General features: G+C 35.0%; 1 pseudogene; it reads left to right on the plus strand.

The window, feature by feature from the left end:
• Positions 1-17,612: 17,612 nt before the first annotated feature.
• On the plus strand, positions 17,613-17,708 carry LOC121040329 (uncharacterized; annotated as a pseudogene).
• Positions 17,709-21,892: the final 4,184 nt, after the last annotated feature.

Consider the following 21,892-nt stretch of genomic DNA (forward strand, 5'->3'; position numbering starts at 1 on the left):
ATCCAATACAACAGGAAAGACGGTTTATCCTTAGGGATTAATATGCATTTTATCTCCCTGTCTGAATGTCTCAAGATAAACCTAGTGTTACACAGCAGCTTCTCCCACTGTGACAGGCTCTTAGTGGCCCTAAATAGTCCTGGAATCCATCAGCAATCTGACACCTACAATCTCTTTCATTAACATGTCACAGCCCCTGGGTCCCACTAGTGGTATCTATTGTGTTATTTTGCAGTCACTGAAATTTACAGCCAAATTCTCAATCAAATGAGTAGAAAGATTTTAGGGGGTGCCCAACACCTCATTCGGTATGACTTTCTTAATTTGTATCTAGTTAGAAAAAGAACAGAAATTATGACACAGAGCTCCAGAGAAACCTTTAAAGTGTGAACTAAAAAGTTTCTTTGAAACACAGGACACATGAAATGGAAATGAATTAAACTGATATCGTTTTATTTCATTAATGAACAAATATTTAAAGAGCTTGGTTTGTCATCTGAAAGGCTGACGATATGAGAGCTCCTTCAATAAAGAGTTGTGATCCACCTGCTTATGGAATTATATTTTAAGCATATCGGTTCTTTTGCAGGATCCTGGTGAAAATCACAAGTACATTAAAATAAGGTCAGAGGTCAAACAACTGTAAAATATTTTAGGTTACCTTACGGGCATATGGATTAATTAGATTAACATAAATATTGAAGCCCACGTTAATATGTGGAGGGAAGATGACCTAGGAAAAAGGAAGCTGAAATATTCTAAATACTTCACAGACATGATTATGCAATAACACAGGTTCTAATAGGTGAGAGAACCAACAGACCTAGATAATAATTCCCTCACTTGTAGCAAGATGCCCTTTGCTTCTAGTATTATCATTGCCAACTCTTAACCAAAACACAGAATTTGATGGTAAATGTATAAACTTTCGTAGACACACCAACACACACACACACGCAATAGGAGTTACTGTTTTTGGCAATCATTCATCTTGCATTTTATATTCTGTGATTAATGTCTATGGAAAGAATAGATACTTGTAAACCGTGTATACTTAGGACTTCCAAAAAAGAAGGAAGGGTATCAAAGGTTAAGAAACAAGTGTTAAAATGAAGTCACGCTTTTCGATTCCAGGGGTTAAGCTATTTTGGTCAAATAGAGTAGTTACTACAAAGAGCAGACACGTCGTGGCTTCCCTGTTAGCAATGGCTAAATATTATTACTTTGCTATTTCAATAGCAAACTTCAGGACTTTGGAGCCAGCAGGCTCTCCTCAAGGACTTGCTGATGTGTAGCAAAAATATTTTAGTGTGAAAAAAAAAAAAAAAACTACTCCCTAGTGCTCTTGTTTGCAAACTGCTGAATTTCTAGATAACTCTGTGTTCGAGGACTATTTTTGATAGTGCAGATCTGGTGCTGAAATGCCTCTTAAGAATCAATGTTTCTTTTATTTTCTTTCTTTTTCTCTTTCTTTCTTTTTGACTCACAGCATGACAGACCCAGTGGAAACCCAAAGCTGCTTGGGTAGCAATTTTTTATTTTGTACAGTAATTTGTTGTGTTGAACTCAGACCTCTCTGTTTCATGCTTGCACAACAGTAAAAAGCAGTCAAGTGAAATGCAAATTAATATGAAACTCAAATACTCTGCTTAACAGCTTTCAGCTTAGTAGACCCAATTGCCAAAAGAATGTAAAGCAAAGCTTTAACGCTGCTGTTAATTACGCTTCCTTGCCAGAAACACTTTTGCCATTACCTAGAAACTGTAAAGAATTGTTTTATTCCATCCAGAAATTTCTGTGTGATTTAATTAACGTGTATTTGTGTTTTATCTTCATCCTCTTAACTTCGCATAAAATCTAGCAATGAATCAAATCCTTTTCTTTAATGTTTCTGTTGAGATGTACACACAACTGAAGTCCATTTAATTTCCATGATAAAGTCTAGTTAAAGTAAAACTGAATTTATTTTGCAATTGTTGTAATTTATATAGATTAAATGAACATTTATTTTTGTGTTCCCTACTCTTGGGAATATGCTCTTGCATATCTAATTTAATCTATTTATGCTAATAAACCTCTAACACACCAGAATTTAAATACATTTCTGAAAGTAAAATTAATATTATGGATAATTGAGACTGTTATACAATCTTGTGCTTACACTATGGCCTTACAAAAACTTTCACTATTTATGGATGGGGTGCCACATTTCATATTATGTTCTAGTATTGAAAAGATGAACAAGACATTTTGTTCCCTTTGTGGAATTCGATATCTACTAAAGGAATACACATTTAAGTAAATAATTACAATACAAATACTAAGTATTATGAGCGGTTTTCATGAAATCAATATATTTTGTTCTACCATCGTGTACATAAGACTCATCCACCATGTGACTGTTTTTATTTCTCTGGGTAACAGGCCCAAATAAGTCAGGAGTCTGGTGAATGAACTTTTGTTTAGATATTTTCCTATCCTGTTAAGTGAAGCATTAATTACTCCATTCACCACCATTCTACCACTCCATTATTGTCACACGGAAAGCCAGAGTATCTCTTTCCTCACCAAAGACATTACGATTGAGACCTCTGGAGCTGTCCTGCCTTTCGTAAATCACACAGACCCTCATGTTGACCGTACAAACAAAGCTCCATTGGAATTCTAGCTGAAATACTCAATTACAATTGGATAACTGAAAAATTTCCACTTCACTTTTCAGTATGAGAACACATGTCACCCTTCATACGCTAACGTGACATCACTGACCTGCCATCTGCCTTGAGAATTTTTCCTAGTGGTGAGAGTAGACTTTCTCTGACCCATATACACCTGGTCTCTTTTTGACAAAGAGCACACATTTGGAGACAGCTGGCCAAAGTTAGGGGCATGCTGTGTGCCTATGAAACAGAGCACAGTTAACTGGCCCACATGGGGACTGAACCTTGGCCTCATTAGTAATATACTGTCATCAGTTGAACTCAATAGTCACTAACAACTCTATTGAAAATCAACAATATGGTCAGCTATCCACTATGACCATGGTCTTTCTTAACTGTGTTGGACCAGACATTCTTTATGCAAATATTAAATTTCCTCTTCTGTTCTCTCTCATTTCTTGTGAGAGAAAGTCTTGCTGCTTACCTTTTCCTCTAATAATGTTTTTCTCCTTCAGCTTGCTTTATGATGCCCATACTTCTCTGGGACCTTCTCTATTGCAACCACACATACTGTGTAGGAGCAACCAGTAGTCATGACCTGAAGTACGCTAATGTCACATAGTTTCAAAGAATGGGTCTTAGGCGATATAAATCATTCAAAGAGAGGTAGACTTTGAAATGAAAATTTTCTTACCAAGGAACACTTGGACAATTATTTCACTAAATTAATTTGACCCTTCAGGTATCGTGAGGCTGAGGTGGTTGTGGTGAGAAATACCAATGATTTTCTACAATTGCATAGCCACTCACTTACAACTTTAGATTCATGGACTTCAGAGCTGGACAAAAATCTCCAGAGTACATGTAGCCCACTGAAATGCAAAGAGACTAAATAATTTCTCAACATTACCAAAGCTGGGTAATGACAGAGTTGAGTTTTTAGTTAAAGCATGATCGAAGCTATTGTAACAAAAGACCAATAGAGTTGAGTTTGTTTTTCTCTTCCAAAACGGACTAGGAAAACAATGGATATTATTGGACAAGTAGCAGTTTCTGGTACAGTAGAATTCTAATGGCTTGATTAAAAGTTAGGAATCCGTATAGGATCATAGCCTAACAATTTGGGTAACATATCGTATTGTTAAAAATACTACATTACTAAAATTTCATATCAGAAAACCACCTTTGTGGTTCCCTTAGATGACCTTTTCTCATATCTTTTGTGATCTCTTCATAATACTCTTTATATGAAAAAAGTGAAAATTTTAATGTATACCTAGTATACTAAAGATAGAGTAAGTATTCAAGAGTCTAATGTTGGAAACTAATTGAGAAAATTAAATGGTGATAAAGACTCATTGACATGATTCTTAAACCTTTATTGAATCAAAATTACGGTATTATGACATTTAATCCACGGAAAGGAATTTGCATATTTATTTCAAAATTAACTTATACCACTGAATAGCATTTAAAAGGACTTTATATGTTTTATTGGACAAGATCTAGTGCCTTGAATATTTGAAACAATTTACTCAAGTAAATTTTTAAATAAATGGTTGAATAAAAAACAAGTGAATGAATGAACCATTTCCCCAAGAACAATTTTGATTATGTCATAACCATAATGGTCTGTACAGATTAAATATTTTAAAACTGCTTGATTAATTAAATTTGTAAGCTCTTCATGAGATGATTGCTGATTGATTTTTGTCTCTTAGATAATTAAAAACATCATTCATCCTCTTTGACTTTAAGGATTAAGAATTTGGCAATCAGAATATGTGTGAACCTACACTAGGTTCAAAGCTTGCCTGGTCTCTTTAAATGCCCCTATTTTTCGTACCAGAACATTAGAAGGTGAGTGATATAAATGTCCTTCTAAACATATCAGTGAAATATCCTAAGACACCTGCTATCTTTACATTCAGGAATATCAGAAGGATATTCCAGAAGGATCCAGTAGCTTTTCTGTCCTCTGGTTCTATACTTACATAACACAATGTCATACATTTGCTGCGTTTTCTCAAGTGTCCCCAAGCCATCTCTTTCCCTTCCCTTCCCTTCCTTTATGTTTCCTTTTTTCCCCCTTGAGTTTCCTGTCATCTGTCTCCCCGGCTTATAAAAACATATCTCCAAGATTTTCCAATAATATGCTCTAAGAGGTCTTTTGAAGCGTTCTCACACTCTTTCTTAGTGGTGGTTGGGAGTTGAAAAATTAAAAAAGGCCACTGGAAAGAGTGGGGTGTACTGTACGGTTGGCCTGACTATAAACTGGAGTACCTTCTCTTTGTTTCCTTTTCTCTTTGAACAGTTCTGGCTTAGAGCCACCACCCATTCTTTTGCTTCATGCTTCCAGACCAGCTGACTAGCTGGTACCACACCCTTAGGAACAAGGAATTCTTCCCTTTGTAGGGTTTAGCTGCCGTTGCTTGGTCATTTCATCCAGTATGGTAACTTCTCTGCTTCCCATAAATACAATCTACTTTTAGAAGAACTGTGCTTAGTGTGTTCAAGCTGGTGACAACCATTTGACATCATATGCAGAGGTTTCAAAACACAGAACTGATTTTTGAAAACGCATACCATATCACATAGTGGCAGAAAATACTAAGATATAGAACAGATGATTTTATTGTAATATTTTGGCATCTAATAACTTATTCCCTCTCCATTACCAACTCAATTTTAAGAGCATTTCCAACTTCTGGTTATAATAAAGTACCTTTTCATTAGTGTCTGTTTCTACTAGCTATAAGCTAATGACATCAGTACTTCTGTTTCTTGAGTTTATATTTTAAAGCAGTTTTAGAACTCTAGGGTTATTTTGCTTTCTATTTTGTTAACTGGCTGCAAATTTCAGCATCTAAGTGAATAAACTAGAGAGTGATGGCACTTTTATGGGTCTGTTCTTTGACGTATATTTAAAGCATACGAATTGAAATTCAGTTTATTAGGAAGGCATGCATAATAGCATCAACATTTTTTTCATATTAAGCAATTTTTCAAGGCTCTATGAAATGTCTATATGAGTTTTCTCTGAAGCCAGATTAGCCAAGATAGAACCAATCAAATTCCACAAGTTAAATTTAAGAATATAGAGATTCAGAAATTTGCAAAAATAGTGAAACTCACTTTTCTGAAATGTAAAGGAACAAGAAAAGGAAAACAGAGAAAAAAAAAAAGAAGGACAGGATACCAGTTCCTTGAAATATTTGAAAAGCTTTGCTGTGGAGGGATGTCTTATTTTGAAGGCCAAAGAGTAGACCAAGGAGTATTAAACAAAAATCATGGGAAAATTGATTATATTTTATCACATGGGCTTTCAATAAGACTTGCTGAGCAAGGAATCACTGCCTTGTGAGATTGTGAGAATCCCATCAGGGCCAGTCCTGAGACTAACTGACAGAATTCCATTGCATCGAGGGTTATGGTGAACAAGGTTAACTGTATGCTCCTTCCCCTGCCCCCAAGAAGCAGTGGCCACATAAAGAAGTTTAATTTGACATTCATCCCAAGATTATACCTGCTGTTTATTAAATTCTCTTCCCATCTGGTTTGAAATCCTCCTTTTTAGTAATCTCTTTAAAAAAAAAAAAAAGCTAGAATATAAGGACATTGTGTCCCTAAAACCCTCATCAAAATAAACGTAAATAACCTAGGTATGCCTTTCTAGACCTATCCCGTTATCATATCAGAATATGTTAGGTTATCAGAGCAACTTGTTGACATAGATACAGGTGATTTTCAATGGGGATTCTGCTGAGTACACAGCAGCAAGCACTAGGAATAAGAAATAAACCCCATGGATGAAAACACAAACCTGGAGAGATGTTGATAACAGAAAGAGAAGATTGGCTAAAAAGGAAACAGACATTGGCATTTGCCTGTTTTCCCCAGGACATCAAAGGGTCCTTGTTTATTAACTCCCACATGAGCTCATTCTTTTATCAAGTGTATGTTAAGCCCCTAGAATGTGCCAGACACTCTTCCAGGAAATGTATGAGCATGATTGGAAATGCTTCTGCCCATGAGGTGCTCATAGTCTACTAGGGAATTCCTAAGAATGTAATCTAAAGGGAAACAATGAAGTGTTATCCAGAGAATCCAAAGAAAAAGTATCTCATCAAACTCTTACAAAAGGACAAAGACAAAAAACAAAACTATATAAATATAATATATTTACTGAAGTGTGTCTTATCTTGCTTTACCAAAAAACTTGGAGACAGATAACAATTTTCAGTATTAAACTATATTGATTGATCTTAGCAAATAGTATCTGAAACAGCATTATCTTTCCATACTATTTGAATAGGTAATTTATTCTGAGTCGATAAATTTTGAAACTACATAAAATAATTAGTGTAGAATTAAAAGTATCTCTCTTCTCTGTCTCATGTTCACTCATTTCCTTGCTACCTCTCCTAAAAGTACAGTGACCATTATTAACAATTCTTGTGTTTATGCAAACTATTAGTATAAAATTCTATATATTTATGCAAATTATAGAGTAATCATGCTATTCTGTATTTAGTTTTTCTCCACATAATGTCTCTAGTAATCCTTCTATATTAGCACATAAAGAACTTTCTGATTCATTTTTATAGTTGTATAGTATTCCATTCTGTGACTGAACCACATTTATCTAAATAGTCCTAATTTGGTAGACATCTATTTTCTTTTATTTTTTTTTTAATTTTTTTGTAATGTTTATTTATTTTTGAGAGAGACAGAGATAAAGTGCAAGTGGGGGAGGGCAGAGAGAAAGGGAGACACAGAATCTGAGGCAGGCTCTGAGCTGTTAGCACAGAGCCCGACCCCGACGTGGGGCTCGAACTCACAGACCGTGAGATCATGACGTGAGCCGAAGTCAGGCACTTAACCAACTGAGCCACCCAGGCACCCCCTACATCTATTTTATTTTCCATCATTAGTTATGACAAATATTGTTCAATAAATAACATTTTCATGCATCATTTCTCTGGTGCAATGCTATCTGTAGAATGTATTCTTACAAATAGAATTGTTTGACTAAAGTGGATATGTAAAGGCAGTTTTGATTAATTTTGCTAATATGACCTCCACAAAATTTGTACCATTTATCCTCCTATATTTAGCATATAAAAATTATCTCTTTATTTAACAGATTATATTGATACACTTTTGGATTTTTGCCAATATAAAAGATGTGATTTAGTTTGGATTGTTACATAGTCAAAACAGTTTTCAGAATCTTTATTCCAAAAAGGTGTTTTGGTATACACAAAATCTCAGTTCACAGTTGTCTCCACTATCATGGAGGTTGCTTCTGTCTTCATTGTTTGAAGTTTGCTCTAGGAAAATAAGGCTAACCTCAGCTTTTCCTCTTGAAGAGATCCTGCCTTTAAATTCCTTTATTTTATTCTGATGCATCTCGATGTTGACCATTTCTGGACAATTTTTTCTCACACTTGACCTAAAAACATAGTTTTTATATTCTGACTATATAGTCTTAAATTTTTATTTTATTTTTCTTGAAATGTATTGTTTTACCTTCAAATAGTCTTTTATACTTTAAATACTCTTCATGAAACAGTATTTTTTCTGGCTTTCTTCACTGGGTACAAACACATACAAACACATGTGTTGGACCTCCTGTGTTCATCTCCTATAGTTATTATCTTTTTTAAAAATGTTTAATGTTTATTTATTTTTGAGAGACAGAGATAGAGTGCGAGTGGGGGAGGGCAGAGAGAGAAGGAGACACAGAACCCCAAGCAGGCTCCAGGCTCTGAGCTGTCAGCACAAAGCCTGCCATGGTGCCCAAACCCACTGACCACAAGATCATGACCTGAGCTGAAGTCAGACGCTTAACCGACTGAGCCACCCAGTCACCCCATGAATGTTTGTTTTTTATTTTGAGAGAGTTGGGGGAAGGGCAGACAGAAAGAGGGAGACAGAAAATCCCAAGTGACACTGGGCTTGATCCCACTACCAAGAGATCATGACCTGAGACGAAATCAAGAGTTGGAGGCTTAACCGACTGATCCACCCATATACCCCTTCTATGATGATTTTCTTCTCTCTTTCTTACCACTTATCTTGTTTCTACTCTTTTTACCTATATTGTGATTGTCCTTCCTGCTTCTAAATCCTTCTGCATTTTATTTTGATAACGATGTCGTTTATTTCTTCTCTTCCATTCTGATTTCAGCACTTTTGTTTCATCTCATTACCTCTGATCACTTTCCTGAGGCTTTTCATCTCTGCTGCTTGGTTTTCCTTCAAAGAGATGATCAAGGAGGCTTCATTCTTTTCTTAAAAGTTCCTGGTATAATGTTAGTTTATAATTTCCATCTGCTTTCTCAAAATAAGAAATTCTGGGTGCACTTGTTTTGTCTTTTTAAAAATTCTGCATCTATTTTTCGAACTGCTTATTATATCTTGGCTTTGATGCTGTGCTTGCTACTTTTCTTATCACCCCTCATTGAACAGTTTGCCTTTTCTGTGACTGGCCCCCTTTCAGAAGGATTACATGGGGTTTATGGTAAGTAGGACACCAGGGTCACCTTGCAGGCTTCACAAAACAAAGCTCTTTTCCCTTTGATTTGTGAGGGAATCATCTTGCAAATGCAACTTTGTTAAACTCTGTGGAGCTCTCTGCATCCTCTTTTCCCATTATTTAGCGCCCAGAAGCTTCTTCCTGTTGGCCCTCCTCACCCCAATTTCCACTTCTCTTATTGTCTACAAGAGATTCCGTTTTTTCACTTCATGATGATCCCCTTGCTTTCAGGAAATGTGTTTTACTGGTCTTGTCTGAGATCAGTCACCAATTGGCCCTTTCTCTACTCTTTATTTTTTTTAGTTCACTTTACTTCCTCCAGTTCCATTTTTTTTGCCCTATTTTAGATGTTTTTAGTAGGACTTGTTCTTATTTTAAAGCCTGTGAATTGTATCTTTCTTCTAGTTTTTCTTAAAATAATTTTTTTCTTGTTCTTTTGAGTTCCTGGAAGGGAAGGAAATAGATGATAATTTACACAGTTACACTCTTTCTGCTGGTTATTCAGTTTCAAAAAGAAATAACTCTGGAATATTGGGAAGAGGGAAGAAATGGATTTTGTCTAGTGGATCTTAAGTCTTCAAATTGGTAGTAAGCACTGATTCAGATACCAGACTTTTTTTTTTCTTTTTTCAACTTTGTTATAACCAAATATAGAGGAACCTAGTTCTTGAGGAGTTACAAGCGTTTTTTGACAGAGACATTAAATGAAAACCCTATAGTTTTCCTCAATAAAGTGTTTGTTTTTCTTTGCCACCATAAAATAGACAGATGCTGTTAAAGCCAAATGTTAGCAAGTTTAATTGTTGACACTTTTAACTTGATTGCAATGTATTTTGAAAACTCATACAACTTGAAATTAAGTTTTCAACAAGATTCCACCATCCTTCTTTTTTTCTGTTTCACTAATTGCACCTGCAATCAACCAATTGCTTGCTCAAGAGGTTAATTAGTTACACCTGCATTTTTGCACCTGCAATTTTGGTGACCTTTTGAAGTTAATACGCATGCCTTTATTCACATTTCGAACTTGCTAAGCTAACTAAATAGCAATTTTTTGCTTTAACTGCTCAAAGACATTTTCAGTGCTTCCAAGGTAAATATGGAGGCAAACAATAGAAAAGCTGACAGAGATTTAATAAAAAAGTTGTTTTTTTTATTGCAAAATGAACAAATAATGATATTTTCCAAGGAAACAAGACTTACAAATAAATAAAAGAAACAAAAGAAACTTAGGGATCAAGTTTTAAGTGTTAGATACACTATAATGTGAAAATAAAGCTACTTTGAAAAACAATAGCATAACTCATAAGTCTTATAAATTGTCTGGGTTTTTTTTGTCTTTACATGTGTTGTGGAAGGTTCAAAAGTTACACTGAAAAGATGCTCTTTATACAGCCTGAATGGTCACCTCCATAAGAGAAATTAATTATTGGGGGTCCTGGACCCTTGAGATTTTTATCTTTTGCCAAATGATGTCTAAGTTCAGGTCCTGGTAATTTGAAATTAAGTCAAACAGACAAACCACTTAACCTGAGATGAAAATTAATGGTTGGAAATGAATTAACTCCTTAAATATTTAATTACTTATAGATATAAAAGTCAGTGGTCAGGATCAAAGGTAAACTTTTGACACACTATTGCTCAGCAGAGTTTTTCATGGCTAAAATCTTTGATTTATCTTTAGGAAATATTTATAAGAAAGTAAATTAAAAAAAAATAAGTTAAATGGTTTGTTCTGAGACTTCTTGAATCTTTCAGTCTCTGTTCTATCTCAAAAATTTTTAATGTGCTGTTTAATAGATGATAAAATCCAACCAACACAAACAAGAAAACTATTAGCTTGTTGAGACCTTGAGAAATTTAGAAATAATAACCCAACTCAAACTGACCACAGTTATATTGCCAACTGTGAGGCCGGATAGATTTGTTTGTACATTTCCTGTCCTGTTACTCTCATTTATGAAGATGAATTTGCAAAGGAGAGAGGGGAAGACGGTTTTTTTTACACGTTGTTCTATTATCCTTTCTGTTCCAGGATTTGCCAGGTCTATGGCCCCTGACCAAGAATTGTGTTTACTAAATTACACTTAGGTGGTTTGCTATTGTTCAAGTTGAAGGGACTCATAAGAAATTGCGCCTGAGAAATGCAGCCCTGTGTTTGCTGTAAGGATGTTAGTGAAACCACGATTCACTGGGTTATACATTATTCTTTTTACCAGAACCTTGGGGAAATGCCTTTGGATGTTTCCAGAGTATCTGGGTTTCCTGTGAATCAGGAGTTCATGTTTGTCTTCTGGAGAATATGAATGTCTTGATAGATTTTCCTTTTCCTGTTGGTTGCCAAGAAGCTTAAAGCCAATATCATGATCAACCTTTAAGAGATTGGTATGCTTGACATGTATTTTGTATTCATCATCTAGTTCCCTGTGTGTATTTCTTCTTTTTGCTCTTTATTTTCCTTATTTGTTTATGGGAAGTGGAGGGTTATAACAATTACCTCAAGAAACCAGGTATGTATTCAAAATTGAATATGCAAAGCCTTCATCTCCAATAGAACCTGTTTTAGAAGAACTTGGATTAAAGAAGTATTAACTGTAATTTATTACCACTCTAATATTTATTAACAATTTCTAACATTTTCAGAGCCAAATGAAAAAATAAGAATTAGGAAGTTAGTGTGAAGGGAGATGATATTTCTTTGTAAACATTATGCTATGTTGTATAGAGTTAAATTGTGTGTTGTGTGTATGTGTGTGTGTGTGTGTGTGTGTGTGTGTGTGTGTTGTGTGTGTGTAGCCCTATGTGACAGGCAAAATATTTGCTCACACACCACTTGCCTGCTAACAGAGACCTGATTTTCTTAAGGCATCGGGAGAAATCCCTTGATCTTGGAGACAGTAGGCCTAAAACCTCTTGTTTAGGGAGTGGTTACCACCCTTTATCATGAAAGGGATGAAGGAAAATTCTGCTAAGGGTCTTTGTGCAAAAGTAATTTCACTAAGAGGAAAACAGCATGAGAAACTGACTTATTGCACTCTTCTTTAGAACTAGGTCTTGATATCTGGAGCTTGAGCATCCTTCTTGTAACCATGAAGGAATAAATTTAAAACTAAAAGACCAAAAATATGAGAACCATAGAGAGTAGAAAGAAGGAAAAATCCTAGGTTCTGTTTGATATGACTGCATAGTTGAACCGGCACTATCAACTTTTTACTTCTAAACTTGGGTAGACAAAGGTTAGGAAATGTTTGTAAGTCTAGCCAATTTCTCCTAGTGATTGATAACAGAAAGAAGGATAATCTCGTCTACAGTCACTATGCGGAAGCTTAATCAAACTTCCTGTATGGTTAGTAGTCGGACAACTTTCTATGACTTTATTGTTAATGATCACAGAAGGTATCTGATTATCAGAAAACGTAAGCCAACAGGTAGTTTTACTTTCCTAACTGTGTTTACATTTAAGTTTTTGAATTGAATATATATATAAAATGAATATACATATAAATTTTAGCTGTCAGTAATGAACTGCATTGGCTATCTTCCCAAAATTGGGGGGTTTTGTTTGTTTTTTTAGAGAGAGCACATGCAGGGGAGAGGGGCAGAGAGGGAGAGAGAAAGAAAGAGAGAGAGAGAGAGGGAAAGAGACTCAAGCAGTCTTGAGCACAGAGACTGACATGGGGCTCAATTCCACAACTCTAGTATCCTGACCTGAGCCAAAATCAAGAGTCAGATGCTCAACCACTTGAGCCACCCAGGCACCCCTCAAAATTGATGTTTTCATTGAAATATGACTGACATACAATATCCTATTACTTTTATGTGAACATCATTGTGATGTGCACACATTGTATAATGTGTACAATATTTGTATACATTAAAAAATGATCCCCAAGATCAGTCTTGTTATCATGTGTCCCAAATTTAATATTTTGGATGTGGATATCCTTTGTGTTTTGAGGTAGAGTTATCCAATTTAAACTGGTGTGAAATCCAGAAACAGTGCAAACAGCGAAAGCTATTAGTGGAAGGAATATGAAATAAAATGCAGATTTGTGAACAGAAACATGACCTTAAGCGATGAAACAGAAAAAGAAGTCAGAGAAGTGATATACCATAGATAATGTTTAAGAAACATTTATCATTTGTCTAACATTATGCCAAAAAACTTGCATTTATAATTACATTTAAGACTTGCAATCACCCTACTGAGTAAATTATATTAATATACCATTTTACAAGCAGGAAGACTGAGCCTTGGAGGAAGACAGTAACTTACAATTACACAGCTACCAATTAAGTCTAGGATTGACTCACGTCTTAGCATAATTATAAAGTCTATAGTACCAATAATATTATAGTCCCTCCCACTTATATATATTAGTACAGCAATCTATATTCTGTATAGATCACATCTGTGTTTTTGTTTAGCCTACATTTGTATATTCATCTATGCCCCAAATTCTATTCTCTCACTAATGCTTCAGAGATTTTAGAACTAAAGTCAAATGTTATAATTTGAGTAAACATGCAATACAAAATTTTACCATTGTACATATCATCCAAACTGCCTTCGGCAACCATTTTCATTTCTGTTCCTCAATTAATGTTAATCACAGTGATTATGCTAATCTAGGTTGTATACAGTATACAAGAAATAACAAGGGGAACCATTTTAGACTAAACATCCAAAACAAGATCCACAGTAGACACAAATACTTGAATTGTAAATAATTTGAATTAGGTCATATGCTGAATAAACAGCACACTTATTTAAATATTGAAGAACAGACAGAATTTTCTATTTAGAATGGTACTCCATAGTATTTACCTCTTGGTATTTGTGCTTTATTTCTGTTCTCGGATACTTTCACATTATTCTGAAACAATATGTCTACCTAAAAAAACACGGTAATAGTTTTGTCTAAACTGGCATTTGAGTTGATTTCTACCAAAATTACTCTCTGGACTCTTCATAATATAACACAGGATGATGGTGCACACCATACACATAACCTTTGGGAAGCTAAAATGTTATCCCTCTAGCAGTGCTTGTTAGCAAGAGGCAGCTGTGAAAAAATTTGGAGTGTGAGGAAAACATGTTTCCTTGTATACACATATCAAAATATTCTCCCGTGTTTAGAACCAATTGGAAAAAGCTAATGAAACTTCTACAATAATTAAAAAAAAATAAAAGATGTTACTATATATCAGAGTTGATGTTATCCAATCTGTTCCCACACAGACATGTTAACAATCATAAAGCCATCCAGTAAAACATAACATCTACATAGACCAGGAACTTTAGGTTGATTATAAAGGAGTATTTCCTTGTGCAATATGATAGTGTGACAAAACAAATAAGCCAATGTTTATTTAAAGATTTGAAAATGTGTACATTATTGGCTTTTTTCATTAAATTTGATTTAACAATTTGCTTCAAATATTATATGATAAAATTCAAATAGAGATTTATAAATTTATAAGATACAAATACATAATGTACACTTATAAAATATAAATGTTGTCATATTTATTTTTATATATTAGAGCTATAATGCATAAATATTATTTATCTTGGTTACCAAATGTTTTGAGCTTAAACTTTGTGCCCAAAGTAAGTGCCCCACTCACTTCAACTACTCCCAGCCCTACTTTTTATGAAACTGTTCTGATTTTATAGTCCAAGATTCAAAGAAAAATAAGGGCATGCGCAGTGTACATTCTCTATAAAGCTGATACATGAGGACACATTGTGGTCTTTCTTTTGGAGAATTGCAGAAGACGAAACCATAATAGGGTGCCTAGGTGGCTCAGTCCGTTAAGTGTTTGACTTTTTGGGTTCAGCTCAGGTCATGATCTCACGGTTTGTGAGTTTGAGCCCCGCGTCAGGCTCTGTGCTGACAACTTGGAGCCTCCTTGGGATTCTCTCTCTCTCTCTCTCTCTCTCTCTCTGCCTTTCCCCCATCCATGCTCACTTTCTCTCAAAATAGATAAACTTTGAAAATATTGAAAAAAATGAAAATACATCATAAGAAACAATTACCTGCATGAAAGTTTTTCTTAGATGGAATAGGATTGAGGGGGGAGGAAAATTGCCTTATTTTCACAAGTTTAGAAACATCATGCAGATGAAGGTGTATAGCTATTTCATACTGCTCATTTACAAAAAGCTAAGATATTTTTTTTAAATAAAGTAGAAGGTATTTGGCTACCAGAGAGTGAAGATTTAAGCAAATGTATTAGAACTATCACATCCTATATGTGTTGTCTTCTTTACAACGGTCGTGATATTTATTGACTAATTCCAGCGAAGGACCCATCAGCATTTTGAAATTTATTCCTGTGACTTGTTCTCAGAACTAGATTATGAGCCATAAGAATGAAGCAAGTCTTGTTAATTTAGAGGCACCACACATTTTGTCTTAAAATAATTTTGTCAATTTTAAGTGCCTAACACTTACATGAGACGAATTCCTCCTATTACTAGAAACCAAGCCTACTTGCTAAGAATGGCCACCCGCCAAGATTAATTGAATTTAAATGATTTGAGCAAGCTTCAAAGGATATTCCAAAAAGAGAAATTAGAAAATACCTTAATATATATAGATTTTGAGATAAGAAAACAAGTGCTAATTCACACTTGCTTATTAATAGTTTTGGCCAAAACTAAGTTGAATTATTTTATCATCATACCTTGCATATTATTTATAGCTGATATCCATCAGCGGGCTATAGATTAGTAGTTATGCTGGTTTGCTACAGTAAAGTCATGAAGTCAAATACACACACATATTATATATAATATAAATATACAATTATATATACAATTTATATATATATATACATATATATATATTATATAATGTGTGTGTGAAAAGGAGAGTCAATAATAGCCTTGAAAGCCCCAAACATTTCCTCTCGTTAAGTTCAAATCAGCATGAAGTTGTAGATACATTTTCCATCTTATTCCTTAGAATAAGTTGTAGTTTCTTCAAGTTGAACACTAAAGGAAGTAGTTGGATTATATTCAGGAGCCATATTTTCAAAAATACATATATCTAAATACTAGAAACCCACTCAGTATGGTGATTAGTTCACACTGTGGGACATATGTAGGAACCGAGGCCAAGTAATGGAAAAGCAATTTTCCATTCTAGTTCTTCACAATTCTGAGACATTTATTTATTGAGTCGAATGTTGGGGAATATATCCTACACCATTTAAAAGGATATTTTTCTCTGGGACACATGGGTGGCTCAGTTGGTTGAACATCCAACTCTTGACTTAAGTTCCGGTCATGATCTCACAGTTCCTGGGTTCTAGCCCTGCTACGAGCTCTGCACTGATGTGCAGAGTCTGCTTGGGATTCTCTCTGTCTCCCTCTCTCTGCCCCTCCCCTCCTTGCTCTCTCTTTCTCTCTCTCTCTCAAAATAAATAAATAATTTTTAAAATAAATAAATACATAATGAATAAAATAATTTTTGTCTCTATCTCTTGTGTTTGTTAGTGTGTTCCATTTCTAATTTAATTTTGTAAGTAAAAGGCAACTGTGATGCAACTTGATTGTATTTAATTGAATACAGATGACTTTTTTTAGAGATAACTGATAATTATTCTAGAATTTATTCCTTTTTAAAGAAGAAAAATGGTTGTTTTGTTTGAATCGTTATTTTTGTTTAGAAATAGTGTTCTAGGCCCATTCTACTGGGAGAAAAGTTAAGCTGAGCTAGGATTAGTTACATATTTGTATGTTAGAAAACCTGGTTTAAGACAGTTGGTCTACCCACAAGTTTGAAGACCTAGGTGAAATGGGCCAATCCCTTAAAAAACATAATTTGCCAAAGAAGATACAGATAATTGAAACAGGCATATACCTATTAAAGAAATTGAATCAACAATTAATAACCTTATCAAAATGGAAAGAACAAGGCCAGGTGGGTTTACTGGTGAATACTACCAAGCATTAAAGGATGAAATTTTGCCAATTCTCCACAATTTCTTTCAGAGGATAAAAGCAGAAGACATGCCTCCTAACTCCTTCTGAGGCCAACATTACCCTGCTGCAAAAACCGTGCAATAAGAAAAAAACTACAGATCTCTCATGAACATAGATGCAGAAACTTTAGTGAAATATTAAACAATTGAAACCCACCATGTATAAAAATAATTACATACTAAGACCAAGTGGAATGTCCGCCAGGCACACAAAGCTTGTTCGGCATTCAAAATCAGTTAATGTTATTTGTCACATCAATAGCTAAAAGAGAAAAATTGCATGATCAAAGCACTAGATGCAAAAAAAAAAAAAAAAAAAAAAAGGATTTGGTGAAATCTAGTAACCATTCATGATAAATATTCTCAGTAAGCTAGGAAATAGGGGGGATTTCCCTGAACTTGGTAAAGAATATCTAGTGGTCGCTTCTGCAGCACATATACTAAAATTGGAATGATTCTCATGGCCCCTGCACAAAGGTGATACGCACATTTGTGAAGAGTTTCATATTTTTTTTGGCTAACAGACCCATGAAAAAATGCTCAGCATCACTCATCATCAGGGAAATACAACTCAAAACCCCAGTGAGATACCATCTCACACCTTTCAGAATGGCTAAAAGGAACAACTCAGGAAACAATAGATGTCAGTGACAATGCAGAGAAAGGGGAACACTTTTGCACTGCTGGTGGGAATGCAAATTGATGCAGTCACTCTGGAAAACAGTATGGGGGTTCTTCAAAACATCCAAAAGAGAGCTACCCTATGACTCAGCACTTGCACTACTAGATATTTATCCAAAGGATGTAAAAATGCTGATTCAAAAGGGTACATGCACCTCAATGTTTATAGCAGTGCTATCAATAACAGCCAAATTATGGAAAGAGCCCAAATGCCCATAGACTGATGAATGTATAGAGAAGTGGTGTGTGTGTGTGTATATCTATATATATATATATATCTATATATCTATATCTATATCTATTTGTATGTATATGTATATATATATATATATCAACCATCAAGAAAAATGAAATTTTGCCTTTTGCAATAATGTGGATGGAACTAGAGTATATTATGCTAAGTGAAATAAGTCAGTCAGAGAAAGACATATGCCATATGATTTCTCTCATATACAGAGTTTAAGAAACAAAATAGATGAACATAGGGGAAGGGAAGGAAAACTAAAATAAGATAAAAACAGAGGGGGACACACCATAAGAGACTCTTAACTATAGAGAACAAACTGAGGGCTACTGGAGGTAGGTGGGGGGATGGGCTACATAGGGGATGGGCATTAAGGAGGGCACTTGTTGTGATGAGCACTGGGTGTTATAGGTAAGTGATAAATCACTAAATTCTACTCCTGAAACCAGTACTACACTCTAATTTAAGTAAAATATTGTGGGGAGGAACCCCCAAAACAAAGAATATCTAAAGATACTTATAGCTACCATCATACTTAATGATGAAAAACTTGAAGTTTTCCCACAAGATGAGGTAGAAGACAAAGATGTGCCCTCTCATCACTCTTTGTAAATATCATTCTAGATATTCTAGTCAATGCAATAAAACAAGAAAAAGAAATAAAAGGTGCCTTGAATAGGAAGGAAAAAAATAAACTGTCTTAGTGTGAAGACGGTATGTGATCATCTATGTAGAAAATCTGAAAAACACACAAACTCCTGAAACTAGTCAGCAATTATTAGCAAGTTTACAGAAGAAAAATTAATATACTAAAGTCAATCACATTTCTAGATACCAGCAAGAAATGAGTAGAATTTAAAATAAAAGCATAATAGCATTTAAATTAGATTTGAAAATATGAAATACTGAGGTGTAAATCTAACAAAACGGGTACAAGACCTTTATGAAGAAAAGTACAAAAACCAATGATAAATGAAGCCAAAGAAAATCTAACTAAATGGAGAGATATTCCATGTTTATAGATGGGAAAACTCAATAGTTTCAAGATGTCACTTCCTCCCCAATTGGTCTATACATTCAATGCAATCCCAATCAAATCCTGGAAGGTTATTTTGTGGATATTGACAAACTGATTCTAAAGTTTATATGGAGAGGCTAAAGACCCAAATTAGACAACACAATACTGAAGGAGAAGACTGAAATTGGAAGATTGACATTACCCACCTGTGAGGCTTGTAAAAGCTACAGAAATCAAAACAGTGAGGTACTGGTGCAAGATTAGGCAAATGATTCAATGCAAAAGAATAGCAGCTCAGAAATAGACCATCGTTAATATAGTCAAATAATCACTGACAAAGGAGAAAGGGCAATGACACTGAACAAACACTGGAACAAATGGACATCTATACACAAAAAATAATCTACACACGGACCTTATACCTTTCACAAAAGGTAACTCAAAGTGGATCACAGACCTAAATGTAAAACACAAAATTATGAAACTTCTAGAAAATAACATAGGAGTAAACCTAGATGACCTTGAGTAATGCAATGACTTTTTAGATACAGCACTGAAGATACAAACCATGAAAGAAATAATGGGTAAGCTGAACATCATTAAAATTAAAAGCAGTTCTGAGAAAGACAAAGTCAAGAGGGCTGTGAACCTAAAACTGCTCTATTTGTTTTAATCAAAGGCTCAGGAAGCAGAATAAAAATTCTTAATAAAAAACATGAATGCACAATAAATAAAAGAAAAGAAACCCTTTCTCTACCACTTTTTAGTTGAGACACTCAGTAATTCGATAACATTCTAAATTTTTGCGTACTCATCTGGTAAATAAAACAGTGTAAAATTAAAATGAAATTAGTATGTATTTGTTAGAGTGCATTTTTGAAGCATTAAAATCACTATTTTCATTTAAAATCAATATACATACAATATGTTGTATATATATGTATATATATATTTAAAAAGTCTTTAAACGTTCTTTGTAAATAATTTGTTGTAATATAAGAAAAACACATATATGTGTAATTTTTAAAGTTTATTTTTAAGTTTGGGCGCCTGGGTGCCTCAGTCGATTAAGTGTCTGACATCACCTCGGGTCATGATCTCGCGGTTTCTGAGTTCGAGCCCTGCATCGCGCTCTATGCTGACAGCTCGGAGCCTGGAGCCTGCTTTAGATTCCATGTCTCCCTCTCTCTCTGTCTCTCCCCTGCTCCCGCTCTGTGTCTCTATCTCAAGAAAGTAAATAAACGTTAAAAAAAGTTTAAAGTTTTTTTTTTAGTTTATTTATTTATTTATTTTGAGAGACAGTGTGTGTCAGAGTATGCACGTGTGGAAAAGGGACAGAGAGAGGGACAGAGAGAATCCCAAGCAGGCTCTGCAATGACAGCATGGAGCCCCATGCAGGCTCAATCCCACAAACCATGAGATCATGACCTGAGCTAAAATCCAGAGTCAGACGCTTAATTGGCTGACATGCCCAGGTGTCCCTTATATGTGTAATTTTTCATCCTGCAAAAATTTCACTGGATACGTGGAATGTATCTGCATTGCAGGTCACATATAATCCGAGGTACACGAACACCAACACACAAAAATGAAGTCAGGAAATCTAGCATGTCTTTCACCTTACAAATTACTTTCTCCCTGATATTTTTATTTTTATTTTTCTTCCTCTCTTCCTTTCCACATATATTTTGTCCTGTGCAATATTTTATGGAGCTGAATCCAGAATTGAAGAGCTACAATTTATTAGTAATTATTGATTGTTTCAATGGTAGCCAAAGGCCTACGTCTGCCACAATTTCCAGTTCTGACTACTCACTTTGGCAATTTGGGCATTGTTTACCAGTTGTATTTACAAGTAAAGGATATAATACAATTATTCAACGTTCAAGGGCTCTGCCAGCTTATCAGTCAACTAAGCACTAGTAAGTTCCGTACTCACCACACACTCACGTGGACGCTGTGAGGAAAGATAAAGTCTCTGTTGATGACAGTCTCTATTTTCAGGTGCTTTTAATATTTCTTGTGTAAAAGGGTCCTTTCTGACCTACAGTTTTCCCACATTTAATACCTGTAAATGCCTTTAATTCCCACTCCAAATACCTAGAATTGTTTCTATGATCTGGTGAAATTCTGACTCACCAGATTGGTCCCTAGAAGTCAAGTCTGTACTTGAGGACTTGACCTCTGGGGCAGCAGGCACATGACGCAAGTGGAGCCCATCAGAAGCCCTTTCTCTGGGATTTAGAACTGAGAATAAGAGACCCCAGTCTCAGCGGGAGTTAGTCTCTTAAACAGAAGACATGTTAAGACACACTATGAGCCACATGACTCCCTACAGACTAAGCAGCAGAAAAGCTAATGTACCTTGACTGCAAAGAAAGAAGGAAACCTGTCTAGGAAGGAGAGAAAGAAAGAGGGGTTATGGGGGAGAGACAGGGAGGGACAGAGGGAATTTCCCAATTTCAGAAGGCTCCAATTTTCTTTTGCAGTACCTACCCTGCCTTCCCTTGAGTTCTAAAAAACATGCCTATGACCTTGGAACAAATCCTCCTTTGTGGCTTAATCTAGCTCAAGTACATTTTTACTATTTGCAACAAAAATATTCTAACTTATGTGAATAGCTACCTTTGAGTTTATCATTTTTATCAAGTAAGTGAATGTGTCCAAAATATGGAAGACACTTAAGTAAATGATTAAAAACATGTGTCTACTCATATATCAGCTCTCATCAATATCCAGATATGTCTGGGATT

Source organism: Herpailurus yagouaroundi, unplaced genomic scaffold, assembly GCF_014898765.1.
Source record: "Herpailurus yagouaroundi ecotype Mexico unplaced genomic scaffold, PumYag 28, whole genome shotgun sequence".
NCBI lineage: Eukaryota > Metazoa > Chordata > Mammalia > Carnivora > Felidae > Herpailurus > Herpailurus yagouaroundi.